At 32.1% G+C, this 22,064-nt stretch overlaps 2 long non-coding RNA genes across 4 annotated transcripts; one reads left to right on the top strand and one right to left on the bottom strand.

Moving 5' to 3' along the window:
- Positions 1-1,936: 1,936 nt before the first annotated feature.
- LOC146951529 (uncharacterized) lies at positions 1,937-7,138 on the bottom strand. Of its 3 annotated transcripts, none has more exons than XR_015027929.1 (9): positions 6,934-7,138; positions 6,743-6,833; positions 5,962-6,032; positions 5,394-5,539; positions 4,162-4,278; positions 3,968-4,070; positions 3,659-3,856; positions 2,941-3,061; positions 1,937-2,345 (listed from the first exon to the last, which is right to left on the bottom strand). It is a non-coding gene; the product is annotated as an uncharacterized LOC146951529 (long non-coding RNA). The 3 variants fall into 3 exon arrangements; XR_015027928.1 differs by having other exon boundaries at positions 3,787-3,856; XR_015027927.1 differs by lacking the exon at positions 3,659-3,856.
- On the top strand, positions 2,345-13,772 carry LOC146951528 (uncharacterized). The gene is made up of 4 exons (XR_015027930.1): positions 2,345-2,505; positions 2,898-3,106; positions 13,129-13,210; positions 13,317-13,772. It is a non-coding gene; the product is annotated as an uncharacterized LOC146951528 (long non-coding RNA).
- The last annotated feature ends 8,292 nt before the right edge of the window (positions 13,773-22,064 follow it).

The following is a 22,064-nucleotide window of genomic DNA, read 5'->3' as shown; positions in this document are numbered from 1 at the left end:
ATAGACAAAAGAACGTTAAACACCCATGTGGGTGAAGCAAGCACAAACCCTAATCCAAAACAATTAGTAGCATGCGCGTACGGATGCGAAACCAAATTGCAAAATAAAGAGGTGTTGTTACTATACTATTACCAAGGATGATAATGAATGTCCACATTTATACATAGTAGTTAACTCTCTCTATGTGATAGAAGTGATATTTATGTCGTTCTCGCATTTGTATGAATATCCGCTAGATGAGTATTAGTGGATACTAGGTTATTTTCAACTGTTCTATGTGAGATTTGGACAATTTTTCTTGAAGTTACAAAGTCAAGCTCTTGCTACTGAGCTGACACCTCTTAGACTTATTCATTCTATTTTGATAAAACAAAAATATTATACAACACACCTTTGCTTTGACAAAAAATTACAAATCAAACAAAAATAATTAATTAGGAAATCCAATTATATTTTATACGAGATTTTTTTTAATGCAATACGACATTTGTATAATTTTACCAATTTAATAACGGGTACATATTTTTGCAAGTACGGGTATTTTAAAATATATTTTTTTATTCTATATGTGTTAATACCCAGTTAATTTCATTCGTATGTGCATCTATTAATTTATGAGTTCTTAAAATATGACATATTCTATTATATTTGTCTGTAACAATTAAGATAATTGTCACGTACCGATCCATGATGAATTTTATTTGTAGATACCATGAATACACAATTTTGCTCAACTTTATTAGGATCTCTTAATTACCAATCTTTTATTTAGGCACAATTTGTTCATATCAGAAATCTGACCGCGTTGTATGTTGAAATATCAATTTTAATGCTTTAAATCCTCATTTTGAAGGTACCAAAATCAAATGGTATATCTATTACTGGCACCAATTCAAATATAATTAAATAGACATCAAATGTTGATGTTTTTGTAAGTGTAGTTCAGTTGGTAGCTACTAGAGACATTATGTGTAAGAAACTTCGAATTTCCCACTTCTCCACACATAATGTGTGTGAATATAGCCACTAGACTACCTGACAAAAAAATTTAAATGTTGATGTGATGCATCATGATTCATGTAATGTGAGAATTTGCACAATATTAAAAAAAGTATCTTAAAATATTTAAGCAAACATTTAGGCTATCAATTGATTAGAATCGTAATCCACGCATTTCTAGTGTTACTATAAATAATTTCAATGAGTGTGATTTTTTTTTGTCAAGTAGCCTAGTGGCTAGAGAAATTCACTTTAAAGATGAATAAGTGGGGTGTCCGGAGTTCGAACCCCGACCCCTGCACATATTGTGCATTATCCCTTACCAAATGAACTAAGCTCATGGGGACTAATGACTGTGAAATTAAGCACACATTACTACATTAGTTCTGAGTTTGTGGGTTAACCCATTAATTTTTTTCTACCTTTAATTTCGAGATGGTAAAGTATCAATAATGATTTTAATACTTTGATTCCTCTTTTTGATGGGACTAAAATCAAATGGTATATCTATCTATTAGAGACACCAATTCAAATATAATTAAAATTTATAGAGAACTAAAACATAACAACAAATATAAAAAAGAAAGTCCCAAGTGGTCACAAGTATTTGGACACACCATTTAATATAGGTTGTGCCTAAACTTTGTGACCAAGTAAGACTTTCTCTTTACTACTAAAAACTAATCAAAACACCTATCTTTACTCTTAAAAATTTCACACTGTTGAGCATTAACCAAGAGCTTACAATTAAACCTGAATATAATACTTCTTCAGATTTTTAGTAGGGACTGGCCCAGTTAAGAATTAGCCTGCCTAAAATAATAGAGCTTAATAAAAAATTAAGAAAGTACATCTCATAGAAGGATGTATAAATGCCGATTTGCCTTTTTTTGCCCAGGTGAGATGTATCTTAGATTAGAAGTACAACCTCAATGCATTTTTTTAATATTTAAAAGCCCATTTAATTTAAGACAGACAAAAAGTCTATTAGGCTACACAAACAATAATATAAACAATAGAGCTTATAGAGGCGCCACCCTATAAAGCAAAAATAAATAAAATAATTTATACACTATAAAGGCAAAGTCTTGTCTTATTTGATTTTATTTTTCCATATGTTCGATGCCTTTGTTGCAGTGTTAAGCATCCCTTCCACCTCTCTATTTTGCTTTGCCATTAAAATCTTCATTTTGTCCACAATCTAATTATTCTACTGCACGTTCAATTTCCCATATCCTTCCCCACCTATTTATGTTTAAGTCCAGATTTTGCTGGTTCAATCATATTGAACTTTTTCCTTATATTCTCCAATGACATCTCATTTGTTTCCTTTTCTTTTGTATTCCCTGCAGAATTATTTGAAGATGGATAAAATTATTAGAAAAGCTATTGCATGAGAAAGGTGATGAAATAGAAACAACAAATATGAAGGAATGGGGGAGAAATTGTGTATTACTGCAAACTAGTGTTTAACCTCTTCATTTTTTGCTTTTCATTCATACAAAGGTATTCCTTATATTTCTAATATTCATCCTTTTATGGTTTTCATTAACTTTTTGCAGATGCAATCCTTTATAATGAAATCAAATGATGATAATTTGTTTACCACTAATTACATAACTAAATCTTTGAGCCAGGCATAACCAAATACATTTCCTCAAGCTCTAATTTTGATAATTGCGGTTTCTAATTAATTTATTGAAAGAACATCAAGCTCTATTTATAGACTAAACAAAGGAGTGTTGTAGAAATCCTAACAGTTCAGTAGTTAAGCATTAAGCTAATAACAGACTTGGCAAAAGCTAACATATTTATAAATGATGAAAAAAAATCATTCCTATCTCAATTTTAACTTATGCATAGGATAGGTTAACCAACTTGAAACATGATTTCATCAGGTGCAGAAACATTTAGAATTGAAGCTCAAGGCAAAATACTTACAATCGGTACTTACGAAGGCGCATGAAGCCCTTGCCGGATACCAGTCTTCCACATTTGTGTAAAACATTCTAAGGCAATCCTCCTTGATTTCAAAGAAACAAACAGCAACATGAAGACATAACTGAAGAACACAAGAACGGAAACAAAAAGATTGGTTTCAATGCAAGTAAGCAAGTAACTCAAATTTTCTTTTAATCACCAATTTCTCACTTATAAGTGCCCACTACAAATGACAGGTTTTTCGTAATTGATGTTTTATTAGAATCACGATTGATGATTATTGTAGAAATATAGATTCTAAATCTCATAAATTTGCAAAATTTACAGAGAGTGGGTGCAAATTTACAGAGATTATTGTAGAACACCAAATGACCAATCAAAGTAAATTCAAAATCATATCTCATAAACTAACAATTTCAAAGGGGAAGAAATCAATGTATTCATATCAAGTTAGCAACAGTAACATAGCTGCACTATCACAAGGAAAACACGCTCCTAATCTTCCACTTATTTCATGTTTTGCAATGCTTAAAACATATTAATACAAATTGAACACTCTGCAATTCTTCGTAATCTCTCCATCAAAAATTAGGACTTTAGGACTATAGGGTTTTGACTAAATATGACACTTTGAATAGCCTTGATGGTCATGTAGGAAGCCAGTAACAAACTAAAATTTGATATCATTACTTTTTCTTACTGATAATAATAATTTCACCTTTTGTCCTTTATATTATATATTGCATGTTGAATAACCCAATCATACTCATAAATGAAAGACATTATTTCATCTTGTTTCCTTTCTATTGTATATTTAACTTAATTCCTCCACATGTGCAATCCTACCAAAAACAAGATGAAGGTTGCCCTAGCTCAGAGAGCTTTTGATGAGCCTCAACATAATCAGCAAAGAAATCTTCATCGTGCAATCATTGACAAATGAGAATCATTAGATTAACATATCATCAGAAATAATAATTTCTCAATGACAAATATATCATAGAAAAGATTGTGGGAATACACATACCGCAACATATTTCTCAACCAGAAGGTGGGATACAAGGTCAGTCACAAGTGCAGTATCACTTAGAAACTGAAGAAGGCCTTCCTTCACACCACTCAACAACTCCCTGATCATTGCATGAACGACTAAATAAAAAGAATTTAAAATTGGAAAAAAGGGGATGCATGGGTGAGAGATAATGTTTTAAATAGACCCACTTGAAGTATGAGTTGTCAAAATGAGAGTTTTAGAAGTACGTGGTCCCTCAAATCCAGATCCCTCCTTGTGTGCAGCTCGCAACCAATTACATTAAGCATACCCAAAACGGTCACAACCTCAAAATTGAGAATACGATATTTTTCATAACCATTAGAGAAGTAAAAAAAAATATCTACAGAATAATTATCAGGGCAATGGTGGCAAGTTTTTGCATCGGCAGTCAAATTAGTATTAGATAATAACGGAAGAACTTTTAAATGCCACCCCAAGAATAGATAATAACGGAAGCAAATTGAAACAAAAAAAAAATATCCTTCATATAAAAGGATCATGGCACAAAGCATACACTAAGTACGAAAATCTTGATAAATTTGGTAGAACTGAATATCATATACTTCTCGAAAAGCCAAAATTATAATAAAACATTACTCCAATGATACTTATTATAAAGAACTATCCTTGAACTAAATACAAAGATCAACGATTCTGAGCGTAAGCGCCACCCCCAAGACTAGCAGGGAACAAACAGATCGCATCATTGACCAACACCACACCACTCACCTACCATTACTACACTAGATATAGATACAAGCTGAAGCTTTGACCCAATATTCCCACCTTATAATACTTGACTCTGCCTTCAAAACATGTTTGTTCGTTTTTTTACATAAAATCCAAATAAAAAGTATTGTTTTTACAAAATTATTACTACATGAGTACCGCACAAGAAAGTGCTCAGATAGTTGGAAACGAACACTACATGTGAAGGATGTTGTTCTTTATCTAGAGATAGAGAAATAGAGAGCTGCAGCTGCTACTTCTGCTCATGTGTAGAACAACTAATCCAATTTTTTTTACCTATTCCTGTTTTCATTCTACAAATTGATTTAAATTAAAAGTTAAATAATTTATTCTGTCTCAAATAACGAAACTTCAAAATAAAATGTAAAGTATTACAACTTCGAAAAACAAATTTGTATGGAGATCTACAACAGTGAAGTAATTCACACAATGGTTCAAAGCAATTGTACCAAAAATTCCTAAAAACTGAAAGAGGGTAAAAATACAGAAATGATATCCAAAATTTTCAACATGAAATCAAATAAATGGACACTAAAATGCACATAAAATCAAATAAATGAACCCTGAAACACCAGGTTTTCAAATGAAAACAAAAAAGAGAAAGAAAAAAAAACACAATTTTCAACTTTAAACAAAATTAAAACCTTACCATATGCATTATCATTCAGCTTATACGTAAACCCATCAACTTTTTCTTCACAGTAGTTAAACTTTGCCTTCAAACATTCATTCTTGCTCGATGCTAAATCGATAGCTGCATTGTTTTGTTATGTATGATGTTGTTGATTATCTTGGCTGTGAAATAGACAATAAAGCAAAATTAAGAAGTTATTAAAAGCTTAATACGAATACATATGTGCCATATATGACTGTAAGGTTGAATTTGATATATGCCATATATGACTGTAAGTTTGAATTTGTTGTTAGGATTATTGTTAGTTGTTGTACAGTTGGAAATTTTAGCTTGTGATCGTGTTTATATTTGTGTCGTTAATACTATATACTCAATAGTCATAGAAGATTGAGTACTCTGGAGTTCAGCTTAGCTTCGAAAATGAAAAACATGTTAGCATTGTTAAAAATATCATTACTGCAAAAAAGAAAAAGCATAAACAATAGGATAAAAGCGATGTTAACAACATCACCTAACCAAAGACACCATCAACTCTAATTAATACTACAGATATAAGTACTTGAAACAAATTGAGGAGCTAGACCTTTCTTAAGCATGTACCAAGGCATTGCAATGGACTTCTATGTGCCGATTCCAACTCCTTTTGAATATTTTCTGCAGACAAATAAAGTGTAAGGTGAATGCACAAGAAATTACAATAATCAATGCGAAGACAAAGGAAGCACACTAAAAAATATAAAATCCTACACAAATAGAACGATGCATATATATCAAGAGTCAAGACTCCTAGAAGAGTTGAAACCCGTTTCAGTGATTGGGAGAGCGGTCAAGTGCACCACAGCAAAGCCAATTGGCTAAGGGGTCAAAATCGAATAATCCATTTCAATAACATGCAATTAGAAACATTTTGGGAAGATCAATAAACTGTATTATAGCCAGACTTAGTATTTTATATCTTTAAAAATACCAAAAATGTTAAATCACAAAAATAGAGGTTGTCGCATTTTTATTTCTCAAAAATCATATAATAGAAAGAAAAAAGACTATTTTTTTTTCAAACAAAATATACATTACTAAAAGATGAAATGGAGTTGAGACTTTGTTAAAACGAAATTTACAATAAAAGAAATGGCAAAAAATGAGTGACTAATTTTTTAAGCTGAAATAAAAAACTACATATAAATGAAGATGAGACTTTATTTTTTGACAAAAAAATGAGATTATGTTATAGACAAATTTAACATGCATCAAGGGTAGATCCCGTCAAAAAAAAAAAAAAAAGAAGATCTGCAAAAACAGTGAAAAGAACCACAAGATCTCAAACAACAGACTTTATATTTACTGCCAACACCTTAAACTATTACTTTTTCTTACAGATCTCTACATGCAGTAGTGCAATCAGATGAACACGTAAGGTGGTTGCCGGTGTCTTTGAGCTCCAGCGACGGTAATGGACTGAAACATTAGAAAAATGTATCATCAATATTTAGGAAGAGAAGATCGATATAGAGGAAGAGTAATATGAAATAATGTGATCGGAAAATTAAATACTCACGGCGACGGAAACTTCCAGCACGGTGATCACCGGTGACGGTGCCCAGGCCGTGAAATAAAAATGTTAGCAAAGACTTTAGAGCGACAAAGGGGAGACCACAGAGATTATGGGCAGCTAGGGTTTGAAGCAGGGAGAAGAGGAGTGAGTTTATGTTTTTCCTTTTCATTTCCATAAACTAGAAAATGAAGTGAATTCTTTTTCAGACAAAAAACAACTAATAGGTGATTTACATTTTTATTAGAAATTAGCAAAGTGAGAGAGGAATGTACACACGTTGGGGAGAAATGGGTGAATGTTGAAAAATAAACATTATTTTTTCTTTTTACTCAAAAAAACATTATTTTTTCTTTCCTTTTAATTTTTTTGGTACCATTTTTAGTCTATAAAGTCCGAATACTCCAAAACAGAGATGTACCCGTATCGGATGTATCGTATACCGATACTCCACGGATACTCGTGGATACGTACCCACGAAGTATCAGAATTAATTATTTTAATTTTTAATAAATATTTTATCGGATATTTATGTGATACTCCGTAAATACACAAAGATACTTCTAAGATACTTCACAATACGTATCCTAGGAAAAGATGAAGGATAAAGAAGTGAGACAATGTTGTAAAAATTCATTATAGATGTGTATGATTCAATTTTAGATATGCATCAATATAATTGTTTCTCGATGAAACACTTAAAATTATACTTCTTATGGATGAATTTAGCGAGAGATGTGATTCAGTTAATCAACATTAGATAAAATTTGTGTTGAGTTCTTTAAAAGATGTTTCTCTCGATATCCCAACATATGAAAATGTAACATGGTTTATAAGAAAACTTTAAAAAAAATTATTTTAATCACATGTATTATATTTAAAAAATTGCAACTTTTATAATAATGCAATAATGAAGAGTAATCGGTGTTAATTTTCTTCAAGTATTTTACATACATATAAGTTTTACTATAGATTTTTGTTAACGTATCTTAATCGTATCGTTCCCTAAATTTAAAAAAATTAGTGTATTCGCGTACCCGTATCGTATCGTACCTGCACCCGTATCCGTATCTGGGCTTCGGTTTTAGTCTTGCAAATAGTAAACCATAACACCTTACTTTTTTTACAAGACAAAACACCTTACATTATAGTTAAAAGTTTAAAAGGTAGACACAAAATCAAGAACCATGAATTAAAGTTGATTATAATAGTTTAAAAAAAATAGTGATGAGGCTCAATTAATTGGGTTAAGATCCTCTCTATTTGATAAAATAAATGGAAGATACAATTTGATTGAGCTTTAGTATAAGTCTTTTTACTTAAACCTTGTGTGAATCCTGACTCTTTAATTATAGCTATATGTATTATCGTATTTTTAATATATGTTGTAATACGCCAAAAGTTATGTTGAATTGAGATATGGCTTGATACTTAACCTCCCAACTATTATTTGACGTGGCCTTTTTTTGTGTGTTAACCATCTGGTTTTTAGGAGAATGGATCCTGGTAATTAGGCATGGCACCAAAACCCATACTTGTGGGTACCCGCGTAAACACACTCCGATTGGACGAGTTTTCCCGCTTTGATTGGGTTTGGCTTTTCCTTGATTCCAAAACATAGGTACCGGACATGTTACATGGATATATATACTCACCCGGAACCCATACCCAAACCCGTCCTTCGGATGTTAAAAATTACTATATTACTCTTTTTTATATAAATAAAAACTCAAATCCTAAACCATTTCACTCAATCAATAAAAATGTCAGTGTGTCTGGACTCACTTGAGTTTTTGATCTTCCTTTTCCACATGTCACACCCTCGGTCTCTCTTTTCTGCAGTACAACATTGCCCTAGAGGCAGTGGCGGAGCCAGGATTTTTATAAAGCCCGGGCGAAAAAAAATTTGCAATACATTTATAGGGGTTTACGTAAGAAATTGCAAGCAAATAATAAAAAATTTAAAGAAATTTCCCAATTTATAGGGGTTTATATAAGAAATTCAAGGGGATTTACATAAGAAATTGCAAAAAATTTGGGCCGGAGCCCGGGCGAGTGCCCGGGCTCGCCGGGCCTTAGAACCGCACCTGCTTAGAGGCTAGAGAAAACTTCTTTTTGTATTAAAAAAATCATTCGCTTTGGGTACAGGGATGAGATACCCGAACCCGTCGGAGACGGGGACGAGATTCAATTTCTCATCCCCGTTGGGTATGAGTACGGTGATAGGTAAATATATGGGAATTGGGGATGGGGACGGGGACGGGGACGGGGGAGGTAAAATATGTCCCCACCTCGCCTCATTGGCATGCATACTGGTAATTTGGAGTTCGATCGTGAGATAAGTATAGTTTGGCCAAGAATTATTTCATCCAAGAATCAAACTCAAGTTCCTCCGAACAATTCATCATTTGGTTGAACTCATTAATCACTTGAACCCAATTAATTTAGTAGTTGTAGCTAATCTTTGAACCTAAATGACATTATTTTTTACACTAAAAAAATGATTTTTTTGTTTTGTTTTTAGTTGTGTTAAAGCATGTAATGTTTTTAGCTGAATGTTTATTCTATGTTGAACGTAGGTTTTGGATGTCTTTTTTTTGTATGATGTTTGTAATTTGTATTTCTATTCCAAAATTCCTGTTATTTCATTTGTTTTTTGTTTTTGTGTCTAACATATGATATTCGGAGTCAATTCCTGTTTACATTTGTTTGTGCGAGTTAATATTTTATTTTCGGAGACAGTACTTTAGTTTTAGATTATTTTTGCTGTGTGAATATTAATATCTGAAGAATTAATGGTTGGATGGTGCGGTGATGGGATTAATTTATAGTCAACCAAATGAGAATTTTAAACCGTGCGACGCACGGGTTAGGTCACTAGTATATGCACATTGCCTTAAAGTAACATTATTCAAGCAAATCTCTTTATCATTAAACCCATCGAATTTGGATAAAAGCCTTTGTTTGAATCTGAACCTTCGTCGTCACTCTAAAAGTCCTCATCAAATTTATCTAATCATAGGACAGAAAAAGAGAAGAGTATGGTTCTTTTACGATCGAATTGTAAATATAAAAATTGTTCTAAATCAATTTACTTACAAAAGCAATATCACCTAAAGAGGAAAAAAAAATCAATTTACTTACAAAAGCAATATCACCTAAAAAGGAAAAAAAAGAAAGAAAAAGCAATATAAATTGAGGAGAGCGTGAAAAACGTCTTCTTCAATTTCCACGACGGTGTTCTTTCTCTCCACGACCGTGTTCGCCGCTCTCCATTCCCATTAACAACTTGAAAACCATTATAGTAATCAATCAGAATCCATAATCTCGTTAACTACACTTAAAAAACCATTTCAGAATCCTTTCGAATATGCATCTATCAACAATAATCCAAAAATAAAGGTTCCTGAGATTAAATGAATGATTTTAATCACATAGATTAAATCAAAACATAAGAAAGGATAATCACGTATATGGTGCCAAAGACAAAAAAACCAAAAATAAACCATCTCCAACAACACTATCTTTCAAAACAGAAATTAAATGAATGATTTAATCACATAGATTAAAGTGTGAAAATATAAGAAAGGATAATCACGTACAAGGTTATCGAAGATTTGCATGGCAATAGAGAAATAAACTAACAAGTAAAGAGTGAAAATAAGTGAGAAGAGGAATTGTACATACCTTTAGGGTAAATAGGTTTAGTCAATTTTGTGAAAGCAACCAATTTTTTTTTTACAGAGGAGAACATGAAGAGAACGTGTTTTGGGGGAGATTGCGCAAAGGAGATGAAAAGTTAAAACCTAATTTAATAATGGGATAGGATCAAATGACACTATGGTGTCAAATTAAATTTGACACCAAATCATAACCATTAATTCAACTTTAATCCGACGTCTCTCATCAATTCATTAAATGCTCAGATGCTTGATGATAATGATTTAAATTTTAATTTTAGAAACAATTTATTCTTTCTTTTTTTATTAACTATTTACCAAAAATTCTCTAATGGTATTATTACGGTTTCTTTACACTATTCACTGTCATTATTTTTTTAAGGGCTTATCATCCTTATTTCTTTATTTCTATTAACCTTTTTTATTTTGATTTTTCTTAGAAGAACCCAAAGAAAATTGATTTATAAAGAGCACCAGAACGATTGCATAAAAAAATTAAAAAGAACTTATGCTACTAAACGAAAGCAAAACACAAATGCTAGAAGATCTGATAAATACTACCATCCAACAAATGAAAGAGTAGCCAATACAAAGAGAATACAAAGATGATTGAACAAAGATTAGTAAATAGAATCTCTAAAAAATTGTAGGGAGAAATCAAATGGTAAATAATAATAAAAAAAGGAAGAATAAATTGTTTCTAAAATTAAGATTTAGATAATTTGATCAAGCATGTGAGCATTTAATGAATTGATGAGAGACGTCAGATTAAAGTTGGATTAATGATTATGATTTGGTGTCAAATTTAATTTGAGACCAAGGTGTCATTTAATCCTATCCCTTTAATAATTAAAAATAAAATAAATGATTTTCAACACTAAATGGTTTAACAGGTTACAAGTTAATTGAAATAAAAAAGTGTGACACATGTCCAATTCTTATTTGGTGTGTTAAAAGAGAGTGTTAGTGGGAGTGACCCTAGCATTTCTCATATAAATTTCCATTACACTTAAGGCATAAATCACCACATTTAAATATCATAATTCTGATCATTGATCGCCTGTGCCATACTTATATCATAATTTAAAGGTTTTTTTCTAGATTACCCTATCTTGTTTAGGGAGTATTTACCCCTCATGATATCAACCAATCAAAATGTAATATACATTGGCAACATTAAATGTCAAATAAATGAGTCAATTTTTTCAAAAAAAAAAAATCAATTTTAATCATAAGGTAACTTTTAATACTTTTAATTTTTATTTAATTATAGACAAGATTACATTAGAGGTTCTTTATCTTATTTATTTGTAACACTTTGGTCATTTATCTTTATTTTTTTTTCCGTTTAAGTCCTTTTTTTTTGTTTGGTGGTTTAAGTCTTTTATCTCTCATAAAAGCACATATATATCATTTTTCTCATTTTTTTTATTAGAAAAAATACATAATTTTATTTTTTAAAATATATTTTTATTATTTAAAATATATTTTTATTAAAAATGAAAAAAATCCAGAAATATGATGAAGATGTTCATCATCTTCATCTTCTTCTTTTGAATCTTCATCATCTTCATTGAATCAAAAAAAATTCTACACAAATATATCTTCAAATATCATGAATTAATGTCATGTTCACCTAAAATCTTCTTTTAAACACAAAAATCAAAACCCAATAGAGAAAGAGATTTAGTTTGATCACAAAAAAAAAGATTTAGTTATATAAATTGTCACACCGTATATTATTATTATTATTATTATTATTATTATTATTATTATTATTATTATTATTATTATTATTATTATTATTATTTTCTAACTCATTATTCAAACACATCATAAAAATAACCCTAAAATTGAGAGCAATTTTGCACATCAATTTTGTTGTTTCCAGAACAATCTTAACTTTCGTAAAGCCTAAACCTTCCGCCAGTGACTAAGCCTCCACCATCCGCCTTGCAACATTTGTGAAATTAAGGTTTTGATTTTTGTGTTTAAAAGAAGATTTGAGGTGAATATAACATTAATTCACGATATTTGGAGATATATTTTAGTAGAACTTTTGTTGATTTAAAGAAGATGATGAAGATTCAAAGGAAGAAGATGAAGATGATGAACATCTTCATCATATTTCTGGATTTTTTTATTTTTAATAAAAATATATTTTTAAAAATAAAATTATGTATTTTTTAATAAAAAATGAGAAAAAAGATGTATATGTGCTTTTAAGAGAGATAGAGGACCTAAACGGAAAAAAAATAAAGATAAAGGACAAGAGTGTTACAAATAAATAACATAAAGGATCCCTAATGTAATCTTGTCTTAATTATATTTTTTTAAAGGATGTCTTTATTATATTTAGGTGTTCAATCTTAATTAATTTACACTACATGACTGGCTTAGAACAATTAAAATTTCACATCAAATTTCTTTCATCTGAATGTCCTTAAATTTATCAGTTACATTCATAAAAAAATTTCTTCCCATTTTGATTGTTCAATTTTGTCGTTCCAAACTGCCGCAGTTTTCAATTTTCGTGAGAATCGTCGTCGTTCGTTTGATTTCAAATATCATGAGAATTGCCGTTATTTCCAGAACCACGTCAGGTATGGTGACTTGATTTTTCTTTTTGATTTGATTTTTCTTGGTTGTGAGGTAGTTAATTATAACAATTGAGTAAGTCATCCGTTGTACTTTGAGGACTACTAGCAGGTGTTGCCGCTGTGATGTTGTGGGAGTTTAGCATTTTTTTCGGTTGCTGTTGAAATGGTTATGTCATGATGCCTTTGTTCTTTTGTTTGGAAAGGCTTTGGCTGATAGTGAGGCAGGTCTATGCGTGTTAGTAGATTTTATTAGGTTGGCTGCTTAAATAAAAAAAAATCAATTCACGATACCTGACGCGGTTCTAGAAACAACGACAATTCTCACTATAATTGGAAACTGAGGCAGTTTGGAACGACAAAATTGAACAATCAAAATGGAATGAAGAATGAAAAAGAAACAAGAATTGATCAATAGGGAAGAATAAAGAAGAAGAAATTTGAATGAAGGAGATATTTTTGTTCTCACGTTCGAGGTTCTGGAATGGAAGAAATTTTATGAATGTAAGTGATGAATTTAAGGACATCCAGATGAAAGAAATTTGATATAAAATTTTATTTGTTATAAGTCTTGTAGTGTAAATTAAAAGTATTAAAAGTTACCTTATGATTAAGATTAACTCTTTTATTTTTAGAAAATATTGACTTATTTATTTGACATTTAATGTTGCCTATATATATATATATATATATATATATATATATTACATTTTGATTGGTTGATATAATGAGAGGGTAATTATCTCCTAAACAAGAGAGGGTAACGTAGGCCTCACCTAATTTAAATGATTAGAAATACACTTCAGGGTTGTCACAACCAACGTATTCAAAAGTACAATCTATAAACTTTGGATCTTTGTTTTGCTTGCAGTCAAGCAAAATCTTATTTCATATAAATAACTTTGAGGTGCTCATCTTCAAGGTTTCAAGATCGATTCTCTTGGTACTAATTTGGGTGGGCTAATTTAGTCTCTTAAAAAAAAAAAAACTTTGATTCTGAATCTATTGGCATCGAATCTGTGGCTTGAATTTCATTTGGTTTTGTATAGCTCTAGAATAGACTTCTTTAGCTACATGAGTTCCACCGGGCATTCTCCCTTTGAAGCATATTTCTTACGTTAATGGTATTGTAGATTACCAAAGAAAAGTATTGAACTTGATCCAACATGGACACTGAGCATGTCGCATGCATTTTCCATTGTTTACTCCAAAATGGAAGGTTGTCACTGCGAGTGAATCAGCTCGCCACTGCGAGTAAGCACATTTTGATGTTTTAAAATTACAAACATATTATATTTATTTAATCTTGTTATCTACTAATTCATTTTGTGAGAATTTGTTTCATGAGAACAATCTGAGAACGTTCTGGCAAATACGATGAAAATGAAACAGTACATCAAAAGTGAACAAGTCTGCACAGCAAGAAAGCATGGCAAAATAGCATTTAATAAATGTCTCTTGGGCTTTAGGAAAAGGGTTCGACCCATTTGGATTCAAGAAGCCCATTAAGAATAAATGCACATGGCTTAAAGCATGACATCACTAAAACAAGGGACAATGACATCATCTGCATTGGGCAACAAGTTATACAGCTCATAACAACTGGTTATCTCATGCGCAAGCAAGCAACAGTGTTGTAAAAGCCAGGCAGTTTATACAGAACATTCTGAGAACGTTCTGGCTATTTTAAAGAAGAAAAGAGAAATCAATTGAGACTTTGGACATCTATCAAAAACGTGTCCAACAACTCTATTTTCTCCCTTGATCACCAAGACACTCCTCACCTATAAATACAGGGCCTTTGAAGGTTATAAGCAAGAGTTTTTGCAAGCTAATATCTCTCTAAGTGAAAATCATCACTACAAACAAAGCTCTTCGCAAACAAAGCAAATTCCAAGCTCTCTCATTATATCTCTTGGATCTTATCTTTTGAATTTGCTATTATAAAACTTAAACTACGAGTTGAGTATTTATTTGATCCACACAAATCTCATTATACAAAGTGTGTTGTATTCTTCTCAAGTCTATTGGGCTTAATAGTTTGAGGTAGAAAATTCTAACCTTTCTTTTGCTAGTGCGCAAAGAATTGTAGAAGCCTGCTGAGGTTGATAATACAGGTGTAACAGACTGATCTGGTGTGATCAAGATCTTATAGTGCTAGTCAGAAGTTTATGTTAGCAAGAAAACTATAGTGGATAATCTCACACGAGGTGTGGGGACTGGAAGTAGCCGGGTTTGGTGAACCAGGATAACTCTCCTGTGTTATTCTTCTCTCTCTCTCTCTCTCTCTCTCTCTCTCTCTCTCTCTCTCTCTATTTAAAGTTACACAACACACACACTTTATCACACTTACATTAATCTCAAGAACATTCTGGTCCAAGATAAAACAATTACTTAAATATTTGACTAAGGTTTAAAATCAGCATATAATATTGTTTTATCATTCTGTCATCATTCTCCAGAACATTATGGTCTTTGTTAAAATAAACTTATATTTTAACTTAACATCATTTTTCTCATTCTGCTTATAATCATTCTTTAGAACATTCTGTTTTGATTAAATTGTTATATACTCTAATCTTGTTGAACTAACGTACACCAAGAACATTCTTGAGTATATAATTCTAAACTTAACTTTCAGGAATAATTTTTAAAAGGGTCACAATTCAAACCCCCCCCCCCCCTTTCTTGTGACGTTTATTGCTACTTCAATTGGCATCAGAGCCCGGGCTCTACACAAACACCTAACAAGTTTGGAGGAAAAGATTCAGGAAGAAGACAATGTCAAAAGAAAAGTATATACCAGAAGGTCTATCATGCACAAGACCACCATTCTTCAATGGAAAGAACTATTATTTCTGGAAAGGAAAAATGGAACTATTCCTCAGATCCCAAGATGTGGATATGTGGAAAATAATCAAAAATGGGAATCATGTACCCATGACAACTGATGCAACAACAAAGGTGGAAACAATTACACCAGAAGCATCATGGTCAAAAGAAGATAAAGAAAAAATACTCCTAAATTCTAAAGCTCGACTCTTTCTATCATGCGCACTAAGCATGGAAGAAAGTGAAAGAGTTGATGAATGTGATACTGCAAAAAAGGTTTGGGACACTCTAAAAATCCATCATGAAGGAACTAGTCACGTAAAAGAAACAAGAATAGACATCGGTGTAAGAAAATTTGAAATCTTTGAAATGAACGAAGATGAGAACATTGATGAAATGTACTCCAGATTCACATCCATTGTGAATGAATTAAGATCACTTGGAAAAACTTATACCACTCATGACCGGATAAGAAAAATATTAAGATGTCTTCCAAGCACATGGAGACCCATGGTAACTGCAATCACACAAGCTAAAGACTTAAACTTTTTAGCCCTTGAAGATCTCATTGGATCATTAAAGGCTCATGAGACGTTACTTCAAGATGATAAACCATCAATGAAAGGAAAGATGGTTGCTCTCAAAGCATCTCAAAGTGAACAAGAAGATGCCATTTCACAAAGCGAAGAAATCAAAGAATCCAATGAAGAATAAAACATCCAAGGAGAAGCAGAAGACGAACTAGCTCTCATCACAAAGAAGATTCAAAGAATGATGAGAAGAAGAGATCAGATAAAGAAATACTTTCCTAACATGAAAGACAACTCAAAAGGAGAAATTGACAAAAGTCAAGTAACCTGCTTCAGATGCAACAAACTAGGGCATTACAAAAATGAATGTCCATTAAACGAGAAGACTCAGAAGAAATCTCCCTACTCAAAATCGATGTTTACATGGGATGATCTTGAAGAACCAAAAGATGAAGACACTGAAGCCAACATGGTTCTAATGGCGAATTCAGAAAACGAAGAGGTAATTCTTTTTGACCAACCTCAAGTATACAAAGAGTTAGAAAATAAATTTGATAGTCTTCTATTTGATTCAAACTTTTTAACAAACAAATGTCACTCTTTACAAAAAGAAATTTCTGATTTAAAGGAAGAAAAAGAAAAGCTTCAAACTTTGAATAATGATCAAAAGAAAACTATTCAAAGTCTACAAGATTCTTATTTTCAAGCAACTGAAAAAATAAAAGCCTTTGGAAAAACCAAACTTCCTGAAAACTCTAGGAATGAAAATATTGTTCTTAAAAGAGAAGTCAAAGAACTTAGAAATGATCTTTCACAATTTATAAAATCAACAGAAACATTTCAAAAAATTGTAGGTTCACAAATGGCAGAATTTGACAAATCTAGTTTAGGTTTTAATCAAATTTATGAAAAGTGTCTTATACCACAAAAATTAAAATGTTCATTCTGTAAGAAACAAGGACATCATGAATCTATTTGTTTTCATAAAAATAGAAAACAAGAAATGAAAGTAGATCAGTTTATCTCAGAACATTCTCAAGAATATTCTTCTTCATTAAAAAGAAAAGAATGCTCATATTGCAAAAGATTAGTTCATCTAGAAGTAAACTGTTTTCTCAAGATTAAACACCTTGAGATTTATGAAGCTAACCAAAAAGGACCCACATCTTCATGGGTACCTAAGGAACCACTAACTCAAAATGCAGGGATCCTGACAAGATGCAAGAACAAAGCCATGGTACTTGGACAGTGGTTGTTCTAGACACATGACTGGGGATAAACAATGCTTCATCTCCTTCGTAAAAAAGGAAGGAGGTCTAGTAACCTTTGGAAATAATGACAAAGGACAAATTAAAGGTAAAGGTATTATTGTTATACCCTAATTTTGGACCTAAAAATACTAACTCAATTCATCTTATCTTGCATTTTATGCCATTTGGTATGTCTCTGATCAATTGCATCTTTCTCTGCATTTTATTTCAATGTTATTTGCAAAATTCACATGCAAGGGTATTTTGGTCATTTCCTGTGTCAAGCTTCTCTCAGTCTTTCAAAATTTTGTTTGAGTCCTTTCAAGTAGTTTGAATAAGTCTCTGTTTCATTCTATGTCAAGGTCCATTTTAAAAATTGCATTTGAGGTCATTTTGAGTCAGTTTTGCCCCTAGGGGCATTTTAGTCTTTTCAAGTGTCAAAATTCTGTTTAAACTCCTAAAATTGTCTATGAGTCTTTTGATTTTGTTTGAATAGGCTCTTGCTTTAATTCTCTGTTAAAAAATCCATTCTAAAATTGCATCTGAGTCATTTTTAGTCGTTGTGGCCCAAGGGGCATTTTGGTCATTTCACACAAAATTTCGGCAGAGAGAGGTTACTTTAAAGTACCTCATTTAGGCCATTGGTTCGTTTTAGTCCGTTTTGTCAATTTTAATCGTTTCACTTTACGTTATTTCCAAATTACGTTTTTTACCAATTTTATTATTAATTACTTTTAAAGTCTTTTTTTCATTTTTTTGCATTTTAGTCCCTATCTTTCAGTATTTTGCAGTTTAGTCCTTTTGTCCAAGTCACAAGTCAGAGGCCACGTGTCAGATTTTTATTAGTCCAGTTAGTTACAGTCCTAGTCCACATGGCAGCTCCTGATTCGTCCAGCACTTACACTTGTCACTATAAAATCCAGTCATCACAAGCCAAGTCAACACACTATTCATTTTCCACTTTTCCCCATTTACTTTCTGCCACGTCACCAACCCTCTAACAACTTTCTTTCTCTCTTTTTTCCTTCCTCTCCACCGTAACCCTATCAATCCACCACCACAACCAATTTCTCCGACCACCACCTCACCACCGTAACTAACCCTCCCAACTACCTCCAATCACCATTCAGCCACCCTAACCGCCCTCTGGCCACCGCAACCACCCCAAAACCACCGTCAATACCTCATCTTCACCATTCATACACAAATTTTAGCAGTGCAAAACATCAAATCTCACTGATTCGAACGATTCAAATCTACACGTGATCACCACACCACAAAGATTCAAAGAATGCGAACAAAAAACAGGGAAGGAAGGATCGAACGTGTCTACCAGATTGGGAACAAGAAGAGGGAGTAAGAATCAGATTCAAGCAACGGTTGAGGAGATTCGAAGATTCCGTTGAAGCTATTCGCTTACGTCGCGCGTGTTCTCCAGTTACATACAGGTAATTTCGTTTCCTTTCGTCTTCTTTGTTTCTATTCCAAGCCGTAAGCTGATCTTCTAGGTTTAGGTTGTTTTGTGTTGAATCCGTGAAAATTAAGCCCGGAATTGGAAAGAAGAGGAGGAAAGAAGCGTTTTCATGTAAAGAATCTTCGAATTTGAGCAACTTTGGGGACTCGCCGGAATCTGCACTTCTCGCCGGAGAAGATGAAGTTTCCGGCGAGCCTTTGAACTTTCCGACGACCTCTTTCCAGTTTCCGGCGGGCTGTTCTTTAGAGAGAGATGAGAGGATTGGAAGTTAGAGAGAGAAAGGAGGGCTAGGAATGAGGAATGAACCGGTTCCTAGGCTTATATAGATCCTGGACCGGGTTGACCCGTTCCTGGACCCGTCCATTCCCTTTCTGAGCCCATTCCCCATACCTGTGTGGTACACTGCTATGCGCACCCCCTTTCTGTACGTTTCAATGATCTTTTTTGCTATTTTCACCCCCCCTGCGCATGATTTTTCTATGATAAAATTCCCAAAAAATTACTATTGGTTTTTGATGCTTTTTGATGTTTCTTGATAATTCTTGCATATTAAATCTTGGTCAAAAATGCGTGAAAAAATATTTTGTTAATTGTTTTTCTTGTTAAAATGTTGCTAAAATTTGTAAGGATCTTTGAAGATTTGAGGGACTTTTCTTGTGAGTAATTTTGGTATTTGAAGACTATCTTTTGGAAGGCAATTGCATGTAAAAAATTCATTTCAAAAACATGTAGGACATATTCTTGTTTTGCTTGCTTTTTATTAACATTTTTGTGAAGTTTTGATGTGGTTTTGAACTTGTAATTTTGTTACATAATTGTGGCTTTGAATATGTGATTCCTTGGAGTGAATTTGCCTATTAAATGTGGTATATGCTTGCTGTTTTGAGTTAGATTTTGTGAACTTTGTGTTGCAAATAATGTGAAATCTTTTGTGAAATAAAAGTGCATAAAGAGCTTGAAAATCTTATAACTTTTGGCATGTTAACTTTCCTTGGTTCTCATATTTGTTCCTTTGAAATGAATCACTTGAAACGTCTTAATGTTGTGAGAATCTAGGTCTTGAGCTTGCTTTAGGATTATATTGAATTTCAAGTCCTTTTGTCACCTTTTTTGCTAAAATTGTTAGTTTACTTTTCTTGCAAGTTACAAATAGCTTTACTATGTTTTTTAATACTAGTTTCTATATCATTTGTGCTACTAACCCTTTCATTTCATGTCTCATATTCTCCATAAGCATTCCCATTTCATTCCATATCTCATCTCTTTCTCCACTTTTATTTCTTGCATTTTAAGTTTCAATTTCATGCAAAAATTAGAATGTAAAGATTTAGGAATCCTTGTAAAATTTTACTTTCATGCTTTTGATTTCTTGGCAAAGAGGCCATAGAATGTATTTAGGGTATGATGTAAAGGACAATGGACTCTAATGATGTACACCGACACAAGCACCGACACATGCACACACATCACTTTAGATATATAGTTAGAATATGCATGTTTAGATGCATGTTTAGGATTGTATGTTTAGATGTATGTTTAGGCTTTATACTTAGAAAAATCATTTTCCAAAAAAACTTGAACAAACTTCATTCAAATCATTTTCAAAATAAACCTTGGGATCAAAATCCCATTGTATTTTCCTTTTTTCATTTTCTTAATCAAATTTCAATGAATTGTAATCATACTTGACTTGTTTTCCAAAATAACTAATCAAACCTCACCTTTTCTAAATCTCATGCCCTTGAGGCCTCTTTCTATTCTTCAAACTCCATTTTCAAACTTAAAATCAACCAACAAAAACAAAAACATTTTTGGAAAAGAACTACGGTGGATTTGATCCCTTAAACGGGTACGTAGGCAAGGAACAAAATTCCTTCAATTCAACTAAAACAAAAATCCAAAAACATTCTTCTCCCTCAAATTCTTCATTTAGAAACTCTTAGGTTTAATAAACACTTTCAAAATAGCATTTAAAAATAAAGCGCGCGCGTAGAAATTAAAGACGGTTCCTATAGGTTACTATAGTCGTTATGGGTGCCTAACACCTTCCCGTAGCGAAAACAACTCCCTGACCTCGATTCTCAAGGGTTTTGCTTACGTTTTCCCTTCCCAAGAAAAAATAAGATATCACCGGTTTAAAAGGTTCAAACGTAATCAATGTTTGACACCCGAAAACCAAGATAAAACAATTATTGGTAAGAAAGACTCTGCAAAAATTGAGGATGTTCAATATGTTGAAGGTTTAAAACACAATCTATTAAGCATAAGTCAATATGTGATAGTGGATTTGAAGTTGTTTTTAAACCTAACATATGTATAGTAAAACATACATCCTCAGGTAAGATTTTCTTTACTGCATCTAGAAAGAAAAACCTATATGCTTTATACTTAGATGATATTCCAGCTGAAACCTGTTTTATGACTCTTGAAAAAGATAAATGGATTTGGCACAAAAGAGCTGGACATATAAGTATGAAAACTATTTCAAAAATATCTAAACTGGATCTTGTAAGAGGACTTCCAAAAATTGATTTTGAAAAAGATAGGATATGCGAAGCTTGTACAAGAGGTAAACAAGTTAAAAGCAGTTTTAAAACAAATGATTTTATTTCAACCAAAAGACCTCTTGAACTACTTCACATAGATCTATTTGGTCCTGTTAGAACCGCCAGTTTAAGTGGAAAACAATATGGTTTTGTTATTGTTGATGATTTTTCCAGATATACTTGGGTTCTATTTTTAAAACATAAAGATGAAGCATTTGAAGCATTCAA

This window comes from Medicago sativa, chromosome 2 (genome assembly GCF_051527215.1).
Source record: "Medicago sativa cultivar Bolivia chromosome 2, Bolivia_mono, whole genome shotgun sequence".
Taxonomy (NCBI): Eukaryota; Viridiplantae; Streptophyta; class Magnoliopsida; order Fabales; family Fabaceae; genus Medicago; species Medicago sativa.
Note: the sequence above shows the minus strand (reverse complement) of the source record. Positions and strands in the feature narration are given on the sequence as shown.